This window comes from Silene latifolia, chromosome 2 (assembly GCF_048544455.1).
Source record: "Silene latifolia isolate original U9 population chromosome 2, ASM4854445v1, whole genome shotgun sequence".
NCBI classification, from domain to species: domain Eukaryota; kingdom Viridiplantae; phylum Streptophyta; class Magnoliopsida; order Caryophyllales; family Caryophyllaceae; genus Silene; species Silene latifolia.
In genome coordinates, this window is record NC_133527.1 from 181,435,335 (window position 1) to 181,443,560 (window position 8,226).

Here is an 8,226-nt window from a genome sequence, read left to right on the forward strand (position 1 = left end):
CAAATATTGCTTATATCACCAAGGTAGAGGCCATGATATTGAAGAGTGTTTTCTCTTGAAACACACCATCCAAGATATGATCGAAGAGGGCATGCTTCCTAAGCCACCTTCTGTCGCGCAATCTAAGAAAATCGACCCTCTTGGGTCTAATATTATTAAACATGACGAAGAATCATTCCTAGACTGTTCTCACCTCCTCGATCCTCGTGACGTCGGAGAGATCAATGTCCTCGAAGACGAAGATATCCAAAGTGGAATGCTCATGCTTTCCATTGCCTTCAACAATAAATTCTCCAAAATAGAGGGAGCTATTGATAGTCTAAACTCTCGGCTTTCCAACATAGAAAACCAGTTCGCCGAAATGGGTAAGAAGCTTGAGGCCCAACCTCTCAAAATGAAAAGTGTCCAGACGAACCCTCAACTTGACAGTCCTAAGGAGAAAGCAACAAGTGGACAATCTATTCTTAGTTCTCCTCATCTGGGAATCAAAATCAATAAAAGCATCCTCATGGATCCTTCGTCAAAGAAACCTAACAACCCTCCAAGGTCATTTACAAAGGCTTCCGAAAATAAGGGCACACCTCCTAGGAAATTTACCAACATTGGTATTAGATACGCCGATGCCCTTCAGAGACTCATGGAACAACGAATGTTGAAGCCTATAGGACCTACACCCGAACCAGAAAGGAAATCCAAGTTCTGGGACGAGAACTCATACTGCGAGTACCATAGAGGCAAAGGGCATGATACAGAAAAATGTTACAAATTAAAACATGTCATTCAGGATATGTTTGAAAGTGGGAGGTTGTCCCTCTCAACCTTTGACCCACAACGTAGCTTAGGCAATCCTCATGGATATACCACTTATCAAGAAACTCTTCTTGACTGTTATCCTTCCAATGTTCCCAATGATGAGGACGAGGTGCTCAAATGGGTGAATGCTCAAAGCCGGATGTCGAAGCCCGTTGCTGGAAGAGAAAATGTTCAAGCGTGGGCCGATGATTACGAGTCTAGTTCAAGGATCGAGTCAAAGTCCGAGTCCGAGTCCGGGTTTTAGGCTTTCTATCTCATATTTGTTCTAGTAACTTTCTTTGTGTCCATTTCCGTTTCTAGTGACAACCTGGGGGCTGTCCCACGAGTCACATGTCTTCTCGAGTCTACGTTAAATACGTTCATTATTCATTTCAATAAAAATACAATTTTCCATCCACATATTCTATCCTATCTCTTCCTTTACCTTTTCCTGTGACAACAAGAATTGGTTTGAGACATTTTAAAAAATGAACAACAACAACCCATGACAGTCAATGTGAGTGCACTTAAATGATGTTCCGTTCAAAGTTGTAGAGGACCTGAAACTCCGTGTTCATTTTCTTACCTATTCCATGTCTGGCAATAGAAACCCACAATATAACCCCAGTTTAGGACGAGCATATCTCAAGAGATTCTAGGACGAATCCAGACCATCTCCCTTGTTGACAATCCATGACGGAAGGCAAGCCCATTCCCCACAATAAACAACCCGTTTACTAAAAACCAACCCATTTCACATCCAAAGGTGCTAGTCTGACCCAAATCCATGGTAACAAGCAAATCCAAGACGATACGAGCCATGATCAAAGACAAAGGCTCAATCAAGAGAAATGACCAAGATCAATATCCAAGACAAAAGAGTCAAAAGAAAAGGCTCAATCAAACAAGCCAATACCCAAAGTCAAAGTTATCCTTCAAAACCTGATCAAAAATCTGAGCAGAAATCCGAAATATATTCCAGACCAAGAATCCAAATCTGAATCAAGAACAAGTCTGGAATCAAACGCTATACAGAATACTGCTGTAGTCTATATAGAATCAAGTTACAGTATAGAATCAAGACATCAATGAAGATGGTTAGCTAGCACCCTCACTTAGCCTTTCACATTTCATACACCCTAAGTCCTTCTCGAGACCGTTACAGGGAGATAGTTAGGAATTTTGAGAATCCTCTCAAGCTCGTCAAGTATACCCATCCTTTAGGGCTAAGACATGGAAACTTGAACCCACGTCATTTTAACCTACCTTTATGTGCTCAGGCTACATCAAGCCAAGAGACTCCATTTCCAAGCCATATTACAAGCCATAATCCCATCAAGCCTTGACTCCACAAAATCAAGCTCCAGAGATTTATTCATCAAAGCCTCTTATGTCCGAGCTCCACATTCCAAATATCCAATCCAGTTTCACCTTGACCCAGACACGGAGTCTTCAAATCTTTGCTACCCGGAACGGGACATACCCATATCATCCTTAGGGTCCACTAAGTGTGCTCACATAACAAGGAAATTTTTACAAACTTAATTATACCTCTTTGATCTATGATCAGAGGGGGTTATCTCAAATCAGTTCTCCGAGTCACCAAGGAAAATACCTTTGTGACCCCTGCACTTTAAGGTCCTAACGACATAGCTTAGGCACACACTTGAACTACGAGCATGGTTTGATTTCACCTCTTTAGGTGGATACGTAGGCAGTCCTTTCTTACACAAGAAGGATACAACCACAACATCCAATCAAAATTAACCAAACCTCAGAACTACGATCTGGTTTGATTTCACTCCACGTGAATACGTAGGCAGTCCTCAAGGACACAACCATCCTTAACCATTAACTTTCAACCTCTATTTCAACCCTCCAATCTCAATTAACATCCATTCCACAACCAACACCTCTATACTGGGGGCTCCTTATTGTCGCCCAGTCTCCTTTTTTACCAAAGTCTAGAGTCATATTCTCATCCTGGGGGCTTCTCTTCCAAGATGCCACCCTTCCTTTATTCCTCTAAGTCTAGCTTTTACTCGGTCCGGACAATGACAAAGACCTTAGACCAATTCTCCAATTTATCATGCCTCAGAGAGGGGTCTCTTTTACAGCAAACGGTGGTGAAAGAAGTCCTAGTAGACAGATGATCCATGGCTCATGCCTTGCCTTTATATGCCGTCATCATTCTTGCAATTCTTATATCTTTGGAACTGATGCGCATTGTCACCCACACTTGGCTAGGGGTTGCGCATATTTAAGCAAAGTCTGTCAAAGTCATCCCTGTGTCGCGTCAATCAAACCTAAGTCTACCTTTCGCGTCGCGTCCTAGTAGATCTGTGTCATGTCAAGTCCTATGTCTAAAGCCCATTGAATATACATAACACATTACAAACGACAAACTTCTTTGAACAAGTTTTAAACGACTTTTATAAAGAAACAACTTTTGCAAAGCCTATGTGTTTCCTCATTCGAGGTCCATGTGATAATCGCTTACGTGCATATGTGTTTATGTTCTATTTGCATATTAGATTGCATTCTTGTGTGGCTAATATCCATGCAGGTAAGTATCAGAAGCAGTGCTCGCCCCGACTGGGGGCTTCACCCAAGTCTTCATTCTCCCCAGCGCAACAGTATTTTGCAGTATTGCTCACTCAAGATTTCTTCCATGACGATCAAGATGTTCCTAGTCGTCAAAATATTTGTCCCAGTAGCAGTGATATTGCTCACTCAAGATTTCTTCCATGGCGATCAAGATGTTCCTAATCGTCAATATATTCCCCAACAAGAGTTCGCTTGAGACCGACGCAAGCGGATTCAACCTCAAGTTTTTGCCGAGTTCGCTTGAGACCGACGCAGCGATTCCCCCCAGTTTCCGACGTCCTGCTACCCTCGATATTATTGTTTCCTCACGAAGTTCGGAAAAGGTGTCGTTCTCCGAAAGTTCCCAAACCCAGGCCTCCTTCCTTAGGTTCGTAAACCCAAAGTTAGGATTCTTACCCCTAGATTCTTAGATCCCAAAATGGCCTTCTTTAGGTTCATAAACCTTTAAGCTCCCACACCAACGTCTTTAGGTTCATAAACCCATAAATCCTTTTGGAGTTCTCATACCTAAGAAACCTTAAACGCGCCCATTTTAAAACAAGAATTAGTAACCCAGTAGTTCCTAAACTTAACCCTAGGATCCCAATTCCTCTTAGGTTCGCAAGCCTTTAAGTTCCCATACCAGCCGTCCTTTTAGGTTCATATACCCAGGTTCGCACACCTAGCTTCTTTTAGGTTCCCAAACTCCCTAGAGTTCATACACTTCTACCTTTAGGATCATATTCCTTAGGATCACCTTATAACTTTTAGGATCATATTCCTTTAGGATCATCACTTCCTTAGAGTTCCTACACCCAAACTTTGGTTACCCCTTAAGTTGAACTTACTTTTGGCCTCCTTCCCGTCGATGCTTTCCTTTAGGGTCCCCACACCCTAGCACAATCCTTATATATCTTTTAGGTCTTACCCTTAGCTCCTACGCTTACCCTTAGCTCCTACGCACCCCCGGAAACATCTCGAGAAAGAAGTCTCAGGTATGGTCTCTTCTTATGGCTGGCGAGCTTCCTTACGTAGTCTAATGGACTTTAAACGACACTCCCCGATAGTCGACAGACTCTAAAATGTTCCCGACGATAGGTCCTTGGCTCAGACCCCTTGAGCCACCTCGCGTCGCCATAGTCGTCAGGTTGTAATCTTCGATTGACCTGATGGCTATACTTTGACTTTCGCCTTGTCCAAGCCTCAGTCAAAGTGGGGGCTCTGTAGACACCTCGTTTATGCACCTCCCGCAAACCACCCGGTGATGATTGGGCCGCATGTTTGGTTCGCGGAACGATTTGTGACAGCTCGTAAGATTATCGTCAAGTGATTGCTCAAACATTAATGTCTACCTCATCGTTGTCATCTACGTGCCGATACGGTCGTTTTGGCAGTAATTAGAGTACATTCGGAGTCCGGGTCAAAAACCGTCTTCATTTCCTAAAACCGTCGAATCCCGAGTCAAAGCAATGGGCTTGTCTACCTAAGGTTAGGATGTCATAAAATGTTGAGATTATATCTCATTTTGAGTCTCATGTCACTTCATTAGGCTAAACATAAAGTTTACATTACAAAATGTGCATTTCATTTAGCTAAAATGACAACCCGACCTTTAGGCCCGTTTTACGAGGTCATAACGAGTTTTTTGGGTCAGGCCTATTTCACAGAAAGTTCTAGATCTCTTTCTTAGCTTTCCAACGCCACCGAAATCACCTAATTCCGAGTCTTGTAGAGAAAGTTATGCCTAAAATACGACAGCCTGTCAAACGCGTTTTCTACGCGCAGAGAAACCTACCCGGGAAAGGACGCAGCAAGTGCTGCGCCTCTTCCAAGGGACGCAGCACCTGCTGCGCCTTTTCCCAGGGTTTCTTTTTGTCCAAGTTTCCGCGTTTAACCTAAGTCGGTTGTTTCCGGATCTTTCCTTCCGTATCCTAGTCTTACCATAATTCCGTCGTGTGATTAGTATAAATAGGAGCCTTCATTCCTCATATTTCTCACGCGAGTGTCCGCCCTTCTCTTCTCCCTTTGCATTCTAGACTTTGTTCTTACTAATTGGCGCCTACGTGCTTGGACTTCCGACCACGTAAGCTCGGATCTTTCCGGGTACCAGCCTCTCCGTTGCATGACCGACCAATTTGACCAACTACACTTAATCAACTTTAATTAATCAATCGTTTTCCTCTTACGAGGGCACTCTTTCCTTGCGTTCGCGTCGAGCATTCACTAATCGATCTTCTTAGTTCTTCTCGTTCCGTCAACATGTAAGTCTGAGGGTGTATAATTCCTTTTATTTATTGTATTTTATTATTGTATAACAATTGTAAGGTTTATGTCGAAAACACCATTAAAATCGATTTCTAAAACCGTCTTTAAAACTGTTTTGCGAAATTCCAAAGAGACGACGTCGAGAAAGGGACGCAAGAATCGCGCGCGCCTCTTGAAGGAGCGCAGCGCCGCCGCGCCTCTTCGTGAGGGCCGCCGCAGATTCTCGCCTCTTTTCTTCTTCCTCCGTCCTCTCGTAATTCGTATCAAATTTATTTCCTTTGTTTGTTCGTCTGTTAATTCTTCATCATGATAGTTTGATAATTCACATGTACATATTATCCATCATCATTAACATGTTTTAATTCATCCTAAAACCGACTTAAATCCCTAATAATCAATATTTGCGGGTTTTTCGTCATTAAATTCAATTCGGGTTTTAGAAATTCAATTCGTTCATATTGAGTTTCTGGGATTCATCGTTGATATATTTTTCATCTGTTTATTCATTAATTCGTCATCATTCATTATGTTTAGTCTAATTAATTTGTTTGGTTAGTTTGTTAACTCATTCATTAACATCGACCCTTCACATAATTAATCTGTCTTGTTTCCGTCTCATCCATGTTTTACTGTTTTATGACCTCAATCATATGTAAATAATTCGTTAATCACTTTCATCCGAGTCTAATATCGAAATCAATCCTTAAAATTAACAAATAACATTAACGGTTTTATAGTTCGCTTCACGGCCAGAACTCACCCTTGGAACAGACGCAAAGAATCGCCGCGCCTCTTCCAAAGGGCGCAGTGCCTGCTGCGCCTGTTCCAGGGTGAATTCTGTCCCTGAACCCCTTTTCTGCCTTGATCTAGTTTAATTAGCTACGTATTAATCAACTAATATCTGTATTATCACCTTCTGATCTGTCGTAATTTTATTTTCTTATTCTTTTTTATCAAATCATCCGTTTTAAAGGTATTTCCGACATAAATCGCCTATCTCATTGTAATTAATGTAATTTTCATTATTGTAATTCATAATTATTGTATTTCTTTTATTGTTTGTATGCTTCACATGTAAATGAACCTTAAATCCCAACTTCGACATTAATTGTTTGCTAATTACATGTCAACCGACTTAGTCTAATCTTCACATGCTAGGATTAATCTAATGGATGTTGCATTGCATGCATATAGCCGACGATATATCAAGTACGAATAACTTCCCTAATCATTAGTAGAGGCCGCTATCGAGGCGGGCGGGATTAGGTGTTCGATCAAAAGAGCTTCCTAATACGTACCCTCACCCCTTACTCCAGATCTCCGTGAGCACCCGTGTTCATTGGCATCCGCGAGAGTCATTCTAGACATAGAATGCTAAGGGTAACGATTGCTTAGTGTTCATGTCACTACTTTGTGTCTTGACATGACACGAGGTATTCGAACGGTTCCAATTTCCCATAAAAATTGGTGGCGACTCCATACAAAATGCAAACGCTTGTTTCGTTTCTCACCAAGCGCCCCCGTGGGCGGCCCGCTGTCCACAGGTTGTTGTGACTTTTGTTGGAAGGTTGGGTTTTGGACATTTTGAGAGCCATAAGAGAAGTTTGGGTGGGCTCTCAATCCGGGGTGATATTGGTTGTTGTTAAATGCTTGCTTGGCCGGACTAGACTCCCATATCCCGTTCACTTGCTCCATACAACTTCCATCACCAACCACCAAAGGACACTCATTGGGTGGGTGTCCTTGGTCTCCACAAAGCTCACAACTATAGACTTGGTTCCTCATAGAAGAATTGCTAGATGTTTTGCTTGAGCTCATCAAGGCTACTTGTTGCTTAAGCTCTTCTATCATCTCTTTCACTTCCACATTGTTGGCCGATTCGACCGTTGACTTCCCTTTCCTCTTGTGCCTATCATTGTTCCAATGAAAGGTACGAGAAGCCATTTCTTCAATAAGCTCTTTCGTCGTCTTGTGGTCTATCTTATCCAAAACTCCCTTCCCCGAGCCGGAATCAAGGTTCATCTTCATCTCATTGTTTAATCCTTCATAGAAATTGTTGATGAGCTCATCGTCCCCAATACCGTGGTGAGGACATAGCCTTTGGAGGCCCTTGTACCTCTCACATGCTTCATAAAGGGTCTCATCTTCTTGTTGGGTGAAGCCTTGGAGCTCACTCTTGATTCTTGCGGTTCGTTGGGGTGGGAAATACTTGTTGAGAAAAGCCTTAGAGACATCGTCCCAAGTCCGAAGAGAGTCGGGTTCACAAGTTTTAAGCCATTCCTTGGCACTTCCCCTCAAAGAGTAAGGGAAAAGCCAAAGGCGTACGGCATCTTCCGTGACTCCATTGGCCTTGAACATGTCACAACTATCCAAGAACTCGTTGAGATGCTCGTTGGGGTTTTCGGTGGCTCCCCCTCCGAATTGGTTCCCTTGGACAAGTTGTAGCAAGGTGGCTTTCACATCAAAATTGTTGGCTTGAATAGGTGGCTTCACAATACTCGGATTCACCACCTTTTTCGGAGCCAAGTTATCTCTCATAGGAACCGCGGCCATTGTTACTTCCGTTTCCGGTGTTGCAAAAGG

General features: G+C 42.7%; 1 non-coding gene across 1 annotated transcript; it reads left to right on the plus strand.

The window, feature by feature from the left end:
* The first annotated feature begins 7,720 nt into the window (after positions 1 to 7,720).
* LOC141644685 (small nucleolar RNA R71) lies at positions 7,721 to 7,827 on the plus strand. The gene has a single exon (XR_012544297.1). It is a non-coding gene; the product is annotated as a small nucleolar RNA R71 (small nucleolar RNA).
* The last annotated feature ends 399 nt before the right edge of the window (positions 7,828 to 8,226 follow it).